The sequence below is a fragment of the Ixodes scapularis genome, unplaced genomic scaffold (assembly GCF_016920785.2).
Source record: "Ixodes scapularis isolate PalLabHiFi unplaced genomic scaffold, ASM1692078v2 PGA_scaffold5__190_contigs__length_132052651, whole genome shotgun sequence".
Taxonomy (NCBI): Eukaryota; Metazoa; Arthropoda; class Arachnida; order Ixodida; family Ixodidae; genus Ixodes; species Ixodes scapularis.
In genome coordinates, this window is record NW_024609880.1 from 126,408,677 (window position 1) to 126,423,431 (window position 14,755).

The window sequence follows — 14,755 nt, forward strand, 5'->3', positions numbered from 1 at the left end:
ATGGTTCGGCTATTGCCATCATTGCAGCGATTGGACAGAGGTGGCTTTGTCCGATCTCACCAATCTCACCGATCTCACCAAGCGTTCCAGGCATGCGTGACGCCGCCATAACTGTAGTTCCTAGGAGGCAGACGCCAGTTCACGCGACAGCTCATGGTGCCTCGTGGTCTGCTCGAGCAGACCTCCAGCAGGGTTGTCGCGCGTGCAGAAAGACTACAACTCCCACGATGCATATCGGCAGCGGTAGCGTACTCAAACTAGCTGGTGAGATCGGTCTATTGATTATCTCGAGCCAAAATCTAGTGCTCACGCAATGCTCGGGTCCAGTTCATGAGCCGCATTCAAATATTGTCACTGGGGGGTACTGGTGTACTGAGACCCCCCCCCCTCCCCCTTCCCCCAATCTACATAATCAAGTTGTCCCAACGAAAGATTGAAAGAAAACACTCGCAGTGCCAAAGCACGAGAGCACAATATAGCTGTTCTTCCACAAAGCGGGCACTCGCGCTAGAAATACTCGTCTGAAAGCTAGGAGCACGGGTTAGCTTACACTTGTAGCTTTGGCTGTAGTTTCAGAGAAAAAAAGATTGGGCTGTGTGTATGTTTCTACAGCCTAGAACTCAGTCTGCCTCAACGGGCGACTTGTCTCCCAGCTGTAGATGAGCAATTTAGCCAGTGCAGTACAACCGCTAGCCTGGGGTCTCTAACGTGGATTACGCAGTAGTGATACACGACCGCACGCCGGTACGATGCTCATCCAGCCTTAAAACGGGCAGGGATCGAACCCTGGATCTCTGGGTTCTGCAGCGCGAGCTTTGGCTCCACATGCTCCGAGCTGGTGTGCGCTAAAGTCAATGGATACTGGGAAAGTCGCACCAAGCTCCCCGAATGGTCGCCATTTTGGTCCGTGAAATGAGCAATTTCTCCTTGACCCCTCCGTCCTTGGTGAGCCGATATAAATTGGCTGGTGTCGGGTAGCTTTACGGAGACGTTTCTTGTATACCGAGATTTTGCTATCTACACACCGACGAAACATCCGCACATCTTCGTACCACCACATGCTGTGTCGGTGCTTGAAGGCACTGAAAAATAAGTTTACTGTTTTAAAATACGCAAGAAGAAAAACATAGCTGTAAAAGATCCGTGGAGACGGGCATGATTGATAAGTTGATCGCATACACAGTGCCAAAAAAAGCTTATATTGGCGAGGAACGCCTCCAATACGATGGTACTCCATGGTGATTTTGGCACGACTGTTAGAAGGACCCTCAGGAAGCTTCAAAGATTTGAATGGACCGAGAGGGCGATTTTTATGGCAACGTTGACAGATTAGCCAATTTGTGTCCGGCTAGCAGGTAGGGAAGGCAATGGCGCTACTTTCCCCCGATCCAGTGACCTTAGTGTGCGCTAGACCACTCGACCACCGATCCCCCCTGTAGTTTCCCATTAGGGGTGAACGCCGCTAGCGGAGGAGCTGGCGTTCGACAGTGCGGCGCGTCCAGCAGCCTGCGGCGCCTTTTCGCATGCCAATATTTGGTGGCGCAAGCGAGCACGGACCCCCGGGTCGGGGGGTGGTGCCCGTGGTATCTCTTGGGCGCCGACAGACAGTGTTTGCCCTGCCCAGTGGCGGCTGTTCCAGGGTGGGTTGGGGGGGGGGGGGGGAGGGGGCAAAACACATTGCTCGCCCCCCCCCCCCCACTCTGAGGACTGGGGGGAGGGGGGCAAGCGCCCCCCTTGCCCCTCCCCCCCCCCCCCCCCCCCCCCCCCCCGGGTTGGTACGCCCATGGCTACAAGTCAGCCCAGGCAATCCAGCACCCACGCACGGCGCGTTGCTGCGCCCCATGGTCACGCGACCCTCAGAGGGCACTGGATTGGTTTCGATGGCTCTCGTGCTGTCTGTTGGGGTCCATCGTAAGGTGAAGTCGACTATCGTCACCGCTCTCATTGCGTCACCGAACTGACTAGACCTGCAGAAAGACAGTCCTGCGCCAGACGACGCGCGACCGTTGCTGTGAAGGCCACTGAGAAAGAGAGCTGGGTGCTAGTTGCTACTGAGGCTGCTGTTTTGGCACTAGTTTTAATATTTCACCACCTCTGAGTTGAGCTCTCAAAAAAAAAAAAAAAAGAAGAAGAAAGAGACATAAATTATTTTGTGAAACTGCGTTCGCGTGCCCGGTTTGAGGTATACGTTCGATTGAAATTTGAATTTTGCAAGGCTTACCAAATGTGTTGGTCCTTACGGCATTACCCGGTACATACAATCTCATTCGCGTTAAAGCCAGGCACTTCGGTCACCGCGAAACGTCGGCAAGTAAATACCTCGGACGCGCACGCGGTAAGGAGTGTTGGCTCATGCCCGAATAATGAGCAAGATGATCAACAAATGACAGGTAATAAACTGATATCGTCCGTATAATGAACTAACCGCAATGAACAAACGTATATTTGAGCCCAGCAGAGGTTTTGCTGATCACCTGGAAACCGCATAAAGACTCGAATTGAATATAAGAAATATCGAGATTTGTAAAGCAAGCGTGAACTTATGCGTTTGAAAACAGGTATCGTGACATGCATGGTCTAGACGGTCCCTCGTGCTGCGCCGTAGAGGTTGCACTTTGTCAGAGAATATGTTCTTGACGCTGCGCATGGAGTCGCTTCCAGCAGCCTACTAGCCGTGCTGCTATATTTGAAGAATATAATAATATAGCTTATTTCTGCGCCACGCACGAAGTGGATATTTTTGTAGCCTTAGCTAAAAACACGCTGGCAGCGATGGTCCCAAAAGTAAAATGCAAAAGTTCGCAAAAAAAAATTGAGTGGATTTAAGTTTTGCTGCTTGTTGCGAGACACGTGGTCGCGAGACCAATGCCTTAAACAAGGGGCTTTTCGGTGCTTGCAGTACAATGTAAACAAACACCTTGTGCCAGCAGCGCTCCGCTTAGTAAATTCAGTGCAATTTTTTTAAGCGTTTAGCTTTCTTATTTTTTTTTTTTTTTTAATTGTCTATGGCTCTATGCGTTTGATAATATCAGCTTTATGCTGCTCATGACGGCAGCACAATGTAGCTGTCAAGCGCCAATTTTTACGTTTAGGAATTAGAGGAATGGAGTGGAGCGATTCAGCCATTCCAAAAGTGGGACTGGGCCCAGTGTCCCCATTCCTAGGAGTTGAAAGGAATTCAATTATCGAAACCACTAATTCCCCGAATCGAATTGGAATGGAATGGGGGTGCCCATTCCGCAACACTGGTTCCAGTCTCGCATTTTGGAGTGGCGGAGGACTGCACAGTTGCCCTTGCAGTCCAAGGTACGTTCCGCCATGATCCATGAACTCGAGAAGACGAGGATTTCGACTACCAAAGGGACTTGTAAGATGTAAGCGAGGAAGAGAAGTCAATCTGGCACATGGTGACGGACAGGCGATTCTGGCTAGAACCGTGCGAACCATCCGACAGACCAACCGTCCGCCCGACAAAATCTGAAGGGGGTCGAAGTCATCAAGAAATGCGTCGCATTCAATCCTGATTGGCCAATTTGGAGGCTTGCGCTGTTAGGTGTTTTATTAACAGCGTTCTCAGTTATCAATTTGCATCGCGAATCACGCAGTTCGCTAAGCTCTTCTGCTTCTTTTTTGTAGAAACAAATAGCTGGCACAATTCCTGGTAGCAACCGAATATTCTTGGTAGGAAGACACAGAATCCTGAGGACAGCGGGTCGACTTTCATAGCCCTCATTGCCAAAAAGGTCACCGTACAGGCGATCGGTTTTTACCGGCGCCCAAGAGACGACGGACGGGCGAGATGGATCCACACGCTTCGGAATTTCTCATCGTTCTGAAACCCGTGGGTCGGCGTCTCGCGGTTCAGCACGCCGTTGCCGCAGCCCTCTTTCGCGCAATAGCGTGGCATCCTGCGCGTAAACGTGAGGAGTCAACGCAGAAACCACTATGTGCTATCTAAGCAATCACGCGCCGCGAGAAGCAGCGCTCTTGCGTCATTTCGTTCATAGGACTACGGTGCACTGCCAAGGGTGGCGCCACTGCGGGTGGAGCAACACGTCACGATCCCCCAACAAAACTTACTTCGGCCCCCATTTACCAGGTGCGAGTGGGAAACCGTTTTATTCGTTTTAAAATTACTTTTCTCGCTTTTACAAACAAAAGACTGATGTTTCTCAGCTGCTGATGCCTAAGAAATAAAATGAACCTTCGCCATCAGCGCGAGCTCGCTGGTTTCCGCAGTGCTTTGGTTGCGCGTGCCTGCGCGTTCACACTCGTGTTATACTTCGTTTCACTCGATGTTGTACCGCAGCGAAGGCTAGAAGCGCGAGCTCATAGCGTTGGTAGCCGCTCTTAAGTCACGAGAGCTTGTGCCGGCGAGATGTGCCCCAGAACAAGGAGCTCGCGCTTGTAGCCTTTCCTGCGGTACATCATAAAGTGAAACAGAGTATAGCAAGGACAGAAATCTCGCTATGAAGGCGGAGCTCCTATTAGCGGCGAGATGTTTCGGTAGCGCCCTCGTTCGGTTACCTTGCGTGACGTCACTACCTTGTGAACAACGAGTTCGATGGTGTTTGTAATGGGTATGGTGGAAGCCTGAAATTATAGCGCTCTCAAAGCAACACTGTCAACACCGTCAAAGTTGAAGTTCTTACATTCCTCTTATTTCCGTAGATGGGATATCCTTTATTGACGTCATAGTCAGCGTTCGGCCAATTGTGGTGGGCCGACCACAGCGACGCTTTCAATCGCTCACGTCGCCAATACTCCGTTTCGCCTCATGTTATACCCACGGTGTAAGATAATACTCTTCAGGTGAGGACAGCGCGCTCTTCGTGACGTGCCCGATAAAGTTCGCTCTTCACTCTCTTTGACTATGGTTTCAAGCGGCGCCGGCAGGTGACTCGTCGACCCGTGGGCACGGCAAAGACGGCTCGTGCCGCCTCATGCTCCACACGCGCAGAGCTCCAGCGAGGTTGTCGCACGTGTAGAAAGACCACAGTGTGCCGGTGTGTCATGGCAACAAGATAATTTTTTAGATCCGGGGGATCTCTTGCCGCTCATTCACACTGGAAGCGGATCCGCGTTCGCAAAGCGGTTGCGAACGCGGTTGTATAAAGATTCAGTACAATTGCACGCGCACTCGGTGACATCAAGTGCGCGTGCAATTGTACTGGATCTTTATACAACCGCGTTCGCAACCGCTTTGCGAACGCGGATCCGCTTCCAGTGTGAATGAGCGGTTGCTCGGGTCTATGTCCCGCGGCGTCGTAGTCCGCACTCACACTACGCATGCGCAATCATCCTCCTTCCCTCTCTCCAACAGCTGCGCGTTACTCTCTCCGCTCTCTCTCTCTACCAGCTGCGGGCACTTCGCGTGCGTTCGCTTCTACTCACACCGCGCGCGCATGCGTAACTCTCCTCCTCTAGTCTCCTCTCCTTCAAGTGTGAATATAAGCAGCGGTAGCGCGCGTTTAGTTCAGCGCTGTTGACTCCACTCCGTTATTCCGATGAAGTGTGATGGAAGCAACAGTCCCGTCAGTTAGTGGGTTGGCGCAAGCAAGCGTCAGCACCACCCCACAAACTAACAGCAACGCTACGTCCACTGAAGACAAAGCTGCGCAGCGAAGGGCAAGCGACGCTGAGCGCAAACGCTTGAAGCGAGCGGCAGACCCTGAACTACGGCAACGAGAAGCGGCGTCCATTCGTCAACGTCGAGCGGCGGATGCTGAACTACGACAACGTGAAGCAGCGGCGGTTCGAGAACGTCAAGCAGCAGAACCTGAGGTTCGGGACCGTGAAGTTCAACGTAAACGTACGAAGCGAGCGGCGGAACCCGACCTTCGAGAACGGGAAGCCGCGTGTAAACGTCAACAACGAGAGGCTGCTAATAACGATCCGCGATGCTCCGCATCACCCCATGGTTCCCCTCGGGAAGATGGTGCAATTTTTTCGCTCTCACACAGTTTCGCAGTTTGGTCGCCGGCGACACTGTCAGCCGCGGGCACGGTGGCCGCGGAATAATGCAGGCTTTCGGATGCCCGTCGAACGAACACTATCTGATTCCTTGCGCCGCGCGTTCAGCCCCGCCGTGTCCTCACCTAAAGAGTGTATTTTGGTTATACCCCAGCGCTGGCAAGAAACGCGAGCTCAGAGTAGGGTGCCTACATGTTTCCGCCGCTCCGCGGAAACATGTAGGCTCCCCAGCTCAGAGCGTTGGCAGCTGCCCTTCATGCACAAGAGCATGTGACGCCGAGATCTGCCTAGAGCTACGAACCCTCGCTTGTAACCGTTTCTGCGGTACATCATAAGGTGAAACAGAGTATTGGTGACGTGAGCGATCGAAATGCTGACAATGACGTCAGCAAAAGATTTCTCATTGACGGAAATAAGAGGAATGTAAGAACTTCAATTTTGACGGTGTTGGCGGTGTTGCTTTGAGAGCGCTATGATTTCAGGCTTCCACCATGCCCATTACAAACACGATCGAACTTGTTCACAAGGTAATGACGTCACAAAAGGTAACCGAACTAGGGCGCCACCGAAACATCTCGCCGCTAATAGTGGGAGCTTAAGGGTGAACGGAGTATAACCAAGAAATGGAGTCTAGTAACTGTTCGAAAGTAAAATAAAATAAAAAAAAAACAAATGGCTATTTGCATGCGCGTTCCCCTTCGCCTTATAGGGAGTATTCACTGGCGGCCGTATCTGTGTGCGTGGTTGCTGAGCGCGTGCTGATGGCGGGCTTCCACAGTTAATTTGCAACGTGCATTCCGCACCATCGAAAATGCCGGTCCTAGCAGCGTATTGGTGTGAGCTCGTTCTGAGCATGCGCTTTGAACAGCACCCTCAAATATGGCGTCCAGTGAATACTTCCTATAGACGATTGCAAGTACGGCGCCCCGACTGGTGCCCCATGCGTGAAAGCGCGTGGAGCGCGCGCGTGGAGCGCGCGCGTGATCATAGCTTTTCCAAGCTTGAAATTGCCCGTTCTTTTTGGCACGAGCCAAGACATGGCGGCTTCCAGCTGCCTTGCTTGCAATCGTCTATATAGACTTTTTTACTTCGAACCGTCATTCAGGGCGAGTGCATGCAGCCCATGTACTTACGTTCCCGGGCAATCTTTCAGGCGCGAAGCTCCTTAGAGGCTATAGCCATGTCCGTATGTCCGTCTGTTGTCGGGTGCACGTGCTCCTGCTCGTGAGCTCCCGCGTTCACGTGCTCCCGATCACGTGAGCACGTGCTCCCGTGCTCGTGTAAAGCAAAAAAAGAAAAAAACGCATCTCCACGTAGTGAATGATGTTGATTGAGGCGAAGCTCATGGTGGCGCTTCTCTGCGCAGACGGTTAGAGTGCCTTCATACACACGCGCGCTTTAGCTTGAGTGGTGACATCTCAGCCATTTTTCCGCCCAATATTTTTTTTATGCATTTTGAAGTGCGCGCAATCCGGTGTCACTCAGCTCGAGCGCGTAGCTTCAGCTAATGCATAGACGCCATTTTACCGCCCAAGTCACGCACCGAGCGCTCGAGAGCGTCACGAGCTGGCACATTCAGGGCAACAATGGATGTCTTCACCCTGAGACAGACAGACATGTAGGCACCCTACAGACGGTGAGTCGCAGCATGCCGAGCCTTTCGTTCGTTTTCATCCATGTCAGAAAGAAAATGTGTGGTATGGAACGTGGTTATATACGCATTTGAGCATTTGACCGCAGCGTGACATGGATGAAAAAGAACGAAAGGCTCGGCATGCTGTGGCTCAGCGTCTACGCAGACAAGCGCCACCAGAGCTTCGCCCCAATCAACATCATTCACCACGTGGAAATGCTGTTTTTTTTTTTTTTTTTTTTTTTTAATGCTTGAGTAATTTTAGAATTATGTTGCACCCTTCGGCCGGCTCCATTTTCTGTGTTCGTGCGTATGGCGCGTGATTTGATTACTTGGCGAAGCGACGAACATGCACATACTGGACTGAGGAGATGCACGCTGGGCTGAGAACTTGTAAATTTTGAAATGGTGAATACGGCACAAGATATAATATCTAGGAACGGAACACGAAGTTCCTGTTGGTTTATCATTTTGTGATTTTAGAATGCAAAGGCAGAAGGAAAGCAAAACAAAGTACGCGATGATCTTGCTTGTGTTTGTTTTTGTTTTCATGTCCTCTCAACTCACAATGCTAAAAGAAAATGAATCGCTCCCCTTGCAGGACAAAAGCGTCGGAGTTAAGGCCCTGATAAAATTCACAAGCGCAAATACATCAAGGGGTCGGCCCCCACGTTGAAATCTCAGTCCGAGCGTACGTCGGAACCAGTCGTGGTCAGAACAGCCCCACGATTCCCCGCGCCGCGATGCCCTCTGGGATTTTTCGGAAAAGTTTGGTCGTCTTTAAGGAGGTTTTGCACAAAAAAGCAGACGACGAAGCGAATGAGGCTCGTAACGCGAGCAGTGCGAGAATGAGACGAACGTGACGCACGGAGCATTCGAAACACGACTGCGGTCCAAGAGCCTTCGAAGTCCTCTACTTCATCCAATCGAGCCTTCCCCGGAATGAACGAAGACACAGAACATCCCGAAGACGACTCTGGTTACCGGTCCTTGATGCGGTACGGCCTGTTCGTCGGCGCCGGGCTCTTGGTAATGTCGGTCACCCTAGTCATCCCGTCGGTGGCCATCTTCACAACCCTCGGTGCCTGCGAACAGGACTCGGACTGCACGTCGCTCGAGAACGACCTCCAATCCTCCCGGGACCACAGCGTCCACCCCTGCGAGGATTTTTACGAGCACGTCTGCAGTGGATGGGACCGACAGCCAAACAAAAAGTACATAGTGCCTTACATCAAGTACGAAGGGCCATTCAACAAGCGACGCATCCAAAGCCTTTTCCAGGTAAGGATCCCGGAGCAGCCTCGAACGAGCGAGCACAAGGCTGCACTGCTGCTACTGCGCTGTCTAAGCCAGCAGTCCAATACTCGGACAGTGGATCTGCTCACGTCGTACCTGCGGAGGCTAAACCTGCCCTGGCCTCACAAGTCTCCCGCGTCGAGGCAACAGCTCCTGGAAATTATGGTGCAGGCGTCCCTGGAGTTTGGACTGCCGGCAGTCTGGGCCTTCTACGTGGGACGTAACCCGCAATTTCCAGCAGAAAATACTCTGTTCTTGGACCTTGCGGAACGCTTGGGCCCTTTCTTTGGAACTACGGAGGCACTTGTGGCAATTGGCACCGCGGAGAACTTCTTGCGTCTCTGTGCCGAAATGGTCGGTGGCACGGGACAATCTTACAGCAGCATGATCGACGATGTGCTGGCCGTTCATCAGACATTTATCCAGCTCACACCGAAATTTTATAATGTGTTAGGGATACCCACGTACATGAGCATGAACGACGAGCAACTGCGGCGCGCTGTCAACGGTCAGCTGCCCGACAACTCCCAACTTTGGCGCGACGACAAGATCGTGAACTTACAACTTGCGTTGTTCGAACAGTTCGACAAGGAATTCCTCCAAACGCCGCAGGAGCGCGAGCGCTTCAAGCTGTACCTAGGGGCCTACATAGTCTGGGACCTGTCTCCTCTGGTGTCTCGTCACCTGACGTCCCAATTAATGGAGGCTTTGAAAAACCCACGGTTTACGTACGACTATGTTGTGGATCGGTGTCTCTGGGCTGTGAACTTGGTAATGCCTATGGCATCATGGAAGGCGCAGGACGACCTGGTACACGACAAGGTCCCCGCATTTCGTGCAACGAAGCTCGCCAAACAAGGCCTTGAGAGGTACGGCCTAAAATTTAGCGAGACGGCGAAATCGCTAATCTCGAACGAAATAGAACATGTATACATGAACTCCCTCAACTCGACCCTTACGTGGGCTCTCGTGGATGAGGCGTACAGCTTCATGACCGTCAGCCGGTCGGGCCACTTTATCAACACATTCCTAGAAGTAAGTAGCTCCAGCATGTCCTTCTTCAAGGCGTCCCTGCGCAAGCCCCAGCACGGAATTATCTACATAATGGGGATGTCGCAGAATGAAATGTACCGCATGCTGGTTGCGAGGGAAGCCACTGTTCCATCCTTCCTCCAAGTCCCGCCGTTGCTTCCGGAAGACACTCCGTCGCAGGTTATCGCTGCCGTGGTAGGCACCCGGGTGAGCTTGGCCGTCCTGATGCTCATAGACTTAGTCTTTTTCCACGACAAAAGTTTCAGGGAACTGCCGTTGGCAGAACTAACCTCATCTCCCCTTGGACCGTTCATGGAAGAGATCCTCGAGATGAAGAGCCGCCTGACATCGCACGCTACCTTTCTGCTCCCCATCGAGCAGCGACAAGTCACCTTTCGCAGCCTCTCCGCAGCGCTGACTTATGCGGCTTATAGAGCCGACTTCACCAATAGGAATACATCCGGGATGACACGGAAACTGAGCTTCGAAGGTGTGCCTCCGGAACAGCTGTTTTTTCTCGTCAAGTGCTTCACTACTTGTGGCGAGGAAGCGCGGCAACGCTTGCAGTCCATTGCTCTGTGCAACTCGGCCCTGCCGGCGGTTAGCGGCTTCAAAGAGGCGTTCAAGTGTTCACCATTCCAACCGCTCGCCTTCAATTTCTCTTGGGCTGTGAATTACTCGTAATCGGCGGAGCTCGTCAGGCTGGATTATATTATGCGAGAGGCATATGACATTCCTTAAGGACACATAGATGAAGTTGTAAAATATTCCATTTGAATATTTAGCATTCCGATCTTTTACGTGTCTCACGCGATGAGCATTACGCTTACTAATCTTAGAATAAGACGATGGATATGTAAGCTAAGAAATAGAGTTATCAAACTTAGGTTCCCAAAAATGTAACTTTTTTTTCTTAAGTTGCAGAGCTTATCATTGCAAATAGGTAATTTTGAGACCGACAAAAATGTTTTAAAGTGATGACCTCACAAACCTTTTTAGGCTAATATTTCTTAGGAATCGAAAAAGTAGAAAGGGAAGTCGGAAATGCAGTATGGACGTGGTAAAAATCCTCTAAAATTGACTTGTTTGTTTTATACTTCTGACCTTTTCACCGTGGAAAACGATAATTCAAACCTACAAACTTGCTTGCAAATCATGGCCCTTTGGGTTATCATATTTCGATGTTAAATATTTTCCAAATATACATGTGAATAGAAATATAAGGTATCACCCACTGTAAATAGTATTTCCGTGATTGACCGGAATGAACAAACTTGAAGCTCACTCCGTACGTCTGCAGTAGGCTCAATCGATTTAACAGCACCTCCTAGAGCGGTGCAGAAAAGTGTAGGAAAGTGTACTTGAGGCATGCGCTTCAAGTACACAAGTTTTTGACTCTGCCGCCCACATCACTATCTGATGATGATGTAAATAAAATTGATTGATTGATTGAGATACGACCGGATGTTCACCGGTCTACACTTTTCTGCACTAGTGCAGGAGGTGCAGAGAAATAAGCCCATACTAGTTCTACATCATAAAAACACCACCATACAAAAGACAGTTTTCATACAGATTTGAAATCGAGTCACCACGAGATCCGTGCTTCAAATGCCGCATGGCAATGAGTTCAAGGAGAAACTTTGCACGCGGCATTCGAACCCGAGATATTGCGGTGAAAAATAAAAATCGGGGTGTGTGTACGTTCATACAGCCTAGAACTTCGTCGGCCTCAACGGATGACTTGTCTCCCAGCTGTAGATGAGAAATTTAGCCAGAGCGTACAACCGCTAGCCTGGATGGGGTCCTTAACGTGCACCACGCAGACGCCGGTACGACCCGTACAAACCTGTCAGATCGGAGCGGTTCCAGTTCGGATCCGCGGGCTTCTAAACTTGTGGACAGTTCCGATCCGCGCGATTCTGGGTGTAACTAGTGCCACTAAATAAGCTACGCTTCAGAGTAACGACACTTGGCCATATTGTGGCTTAAAATCATGGTTGCCATTTATCTGGAGCTCTATCTGAAATCACAGGAAACGCTTTTCCGTCCTCCACAAATGTTTAAACAGTTCGCGACAGAGCAAATCAATATTACAAGAGCTTCCTAACACCGAATATAATGCTGAGGAAGTCGCACTTCTGAATTAAGACGATCGGCAGTTGCGTCTGCTCTGCACAAGCCCCAAAATGGCGGCGCCCACAACAATATCGGGGAACGGAGTGCCGATACTCTAAGCGCAGCTCATTTAGTGGCTCTAGGTGTAACCATTCGGATCCAGTGAGACGCAACGCACTGGAATCGCACGGTGGTCGGTGGAGCCGATGCGCTCCCCTTGTTCAAGTAGGGTCTGCTCCCAGCCAGCGGGCGCGCTCATGCGTGACTGGAGGAGGGGAGGGAGGGGGGGGGGGGGGGGTGTTGACGGAGAACTTCCGCGGTCTCTCGCAGGTCACGTGTCAGTGACAGGCGCATCCGCTGCGCAGGTTCTGCGAGCGGGCGTTCTCTGCGCGCGCGCCTGGCTTTGTCTGTTGTCTGCAGTGTTGCCAGGTCTACTGATTTATCAGTAGATCTACTGATTTCGTTCCGGGTCTACTGATTCACTGAAAAAAAAGAAAATCTACTGACTTTTTTTGTAAACATATTGAAATTTATTGTTTCGCCCCTTCAGTTCCTAGGGTCGCCCGGCCATCAAAGGAAACTCATATTCTCCCAGAATTAAAAACGAAGCACTGGCTAGATGGCCCAGAAGCCCGTCCTTTTCGAGTGACAGCCGTATATTCATCTATTCATTCACCCTAAGCAGGTTCGACGGTTCAACTTTACGTTGGACCCGTTGGACGGTTCGACGGCGACATCCGGGCCAGAGCCATATATGGTGAGAGTTTGGCCAGTCTATGATCTCGCCGCTGTAACGCCCTCCTCCCAAGTGAGCCAATCAGCCCGCGGCGCAGAGCGAGAGGCGTGAGCGCATGCGCGTGAACTCTCGGCTGTTTCCCAGCCATATGCTCCCAGCTGAGCGGAGAGGGCCGCCATTTTCATTAATTCGCCCGGCGGAATGCATGGGATCGACATCCAAATCTTGGTTCTTTACTTTTATTTGGCAGGCTCTGGCAAGAAAATGATATAATTAATGTTAATCCTCGGTGGCTTAAGAAGCTAACGAATTAAGTTCCTCCACGTTTGAACGCAAACTTTGAGTCAGGCGAAAAAGAAATAAGCCCGTAGCAGACGACGCGTAGCCTCAACAGTGCTCCGCGCCGACAGAGTTGCGTCAGAAACCTTCCACAGCCCAGTAAGGTAAGGTGGCAGCTTGCAGAGGACTTCCATTATCCATACTGGTCTTGTTTTCTTTTAATTTTTATTTGTGTTTTTTACAATTTTATTTGTTACTCGATACTATTTCTTCGAAGTGTGGTTTTATGGAAATAGGAACACATGGCAAAACACCGATTTCGTAGAATCTACTGATTTTTGAGCAAATCCACTGACTTTTTGGGGATGAATCTGCTGACTTTTTTCTTCTCCGTCTGGCAACACTGGTTGTCTGTTGCAGTCGGCGGCAGCGCAGCGCCGAGAGTTTAGTCAGTTCAGTTTCTTCTTCGTTCCCATCTGACTGTCAGTCGGCGCTCGCCCGGCGGCGACGTTCGCGCTGCGGGCGCACGGATACTGACGCGCCCATCGTTTCCCTGGATGGATACCCACTGACCTCGGCTTTCAATCTTTATATAGTGTGAAGCTGCCGACCCATTGCACTTTGGCTCGGCATCTGGATGCGCTTGGCGCTGGTGTGCTTGGTGACAATACTTGGACAACTCGGATACCGCTTGCCCGCCGGAACTTCCTGATGCACTCTCCAACACTGGATACTGTGCTTGTGCGTGCTGCGTGTGTGTTCCTTGCACCGTGTTTAACGAGGACGCGACGACGCCTGGACGACCGTGTGCGCCGCCGGAATTACCACTGAGCTCACCACTGGGCTCTACAGAAGTCTTTCGTGCGATGCCCTTAGCCGATACAACCGAGAGATCGTCGCGATTTCAGACCTAGTCCGCCTGAGTCTAAAATCACGACGTTCTCTCGGTTGTAACGGCTAAGGGCATAACAAGAAATCCTTTTGTAGAGTCCAGTGATGAGCGCAGCGGGTATTCTGGCGGTGCACCACCTGGGTTTAAAATTGGGTTATGGAAGTGCGCGGTTCCAGGCTTGATACAAACTGGTGCCCCAATTTCGGGTCTAGGCGGAACCGGAATTTTTCATTGCGGCCTGAATCTGACGTTTTCGTACGGCGACGCTCATCCAGATCGAAACGCGGGCAGGGGAGGGGATAGGAATTTTGTGGTGACTCGTGTTTGGAGACTGTATTTTGCATCATGTGTGATCAGTGTGACCTAGCTTTGAAACGTTCTTCCGCAGAACGAGCTCTTGCGCGAGAAATGCACGTCTCAAAGCTTGGAGCGCTGGCCAGCACGCGATTGTAGCTTTGGCTGCGGTTTCAGCTTAAAGGAGTACGGAATCGAAATGACGTGGTCCGGGAGCTCTCTACCTCTCGCTTCAAAATCGACCAGTGATAAAAGCAATGCGTATCGCGCTCGTGACGTCATGGGCTCCTGCACGGCCAAGGGTACTACAGTTGCGAGCGTGGCCGCTTGGTGTCGTCAACGCGTGATAATTTTTAAAGGAGCTGTGCAACGATATTCAATTGGAATGTTTTTCTCTCTACACGAGCTTACTGGCACACCTGGGACTCAAGGATACTCACACGCAACGCCACTGGCCAAGAAACGCCTTTGTTGCGGTGTAATTTCAAGGACAAAAGCGATC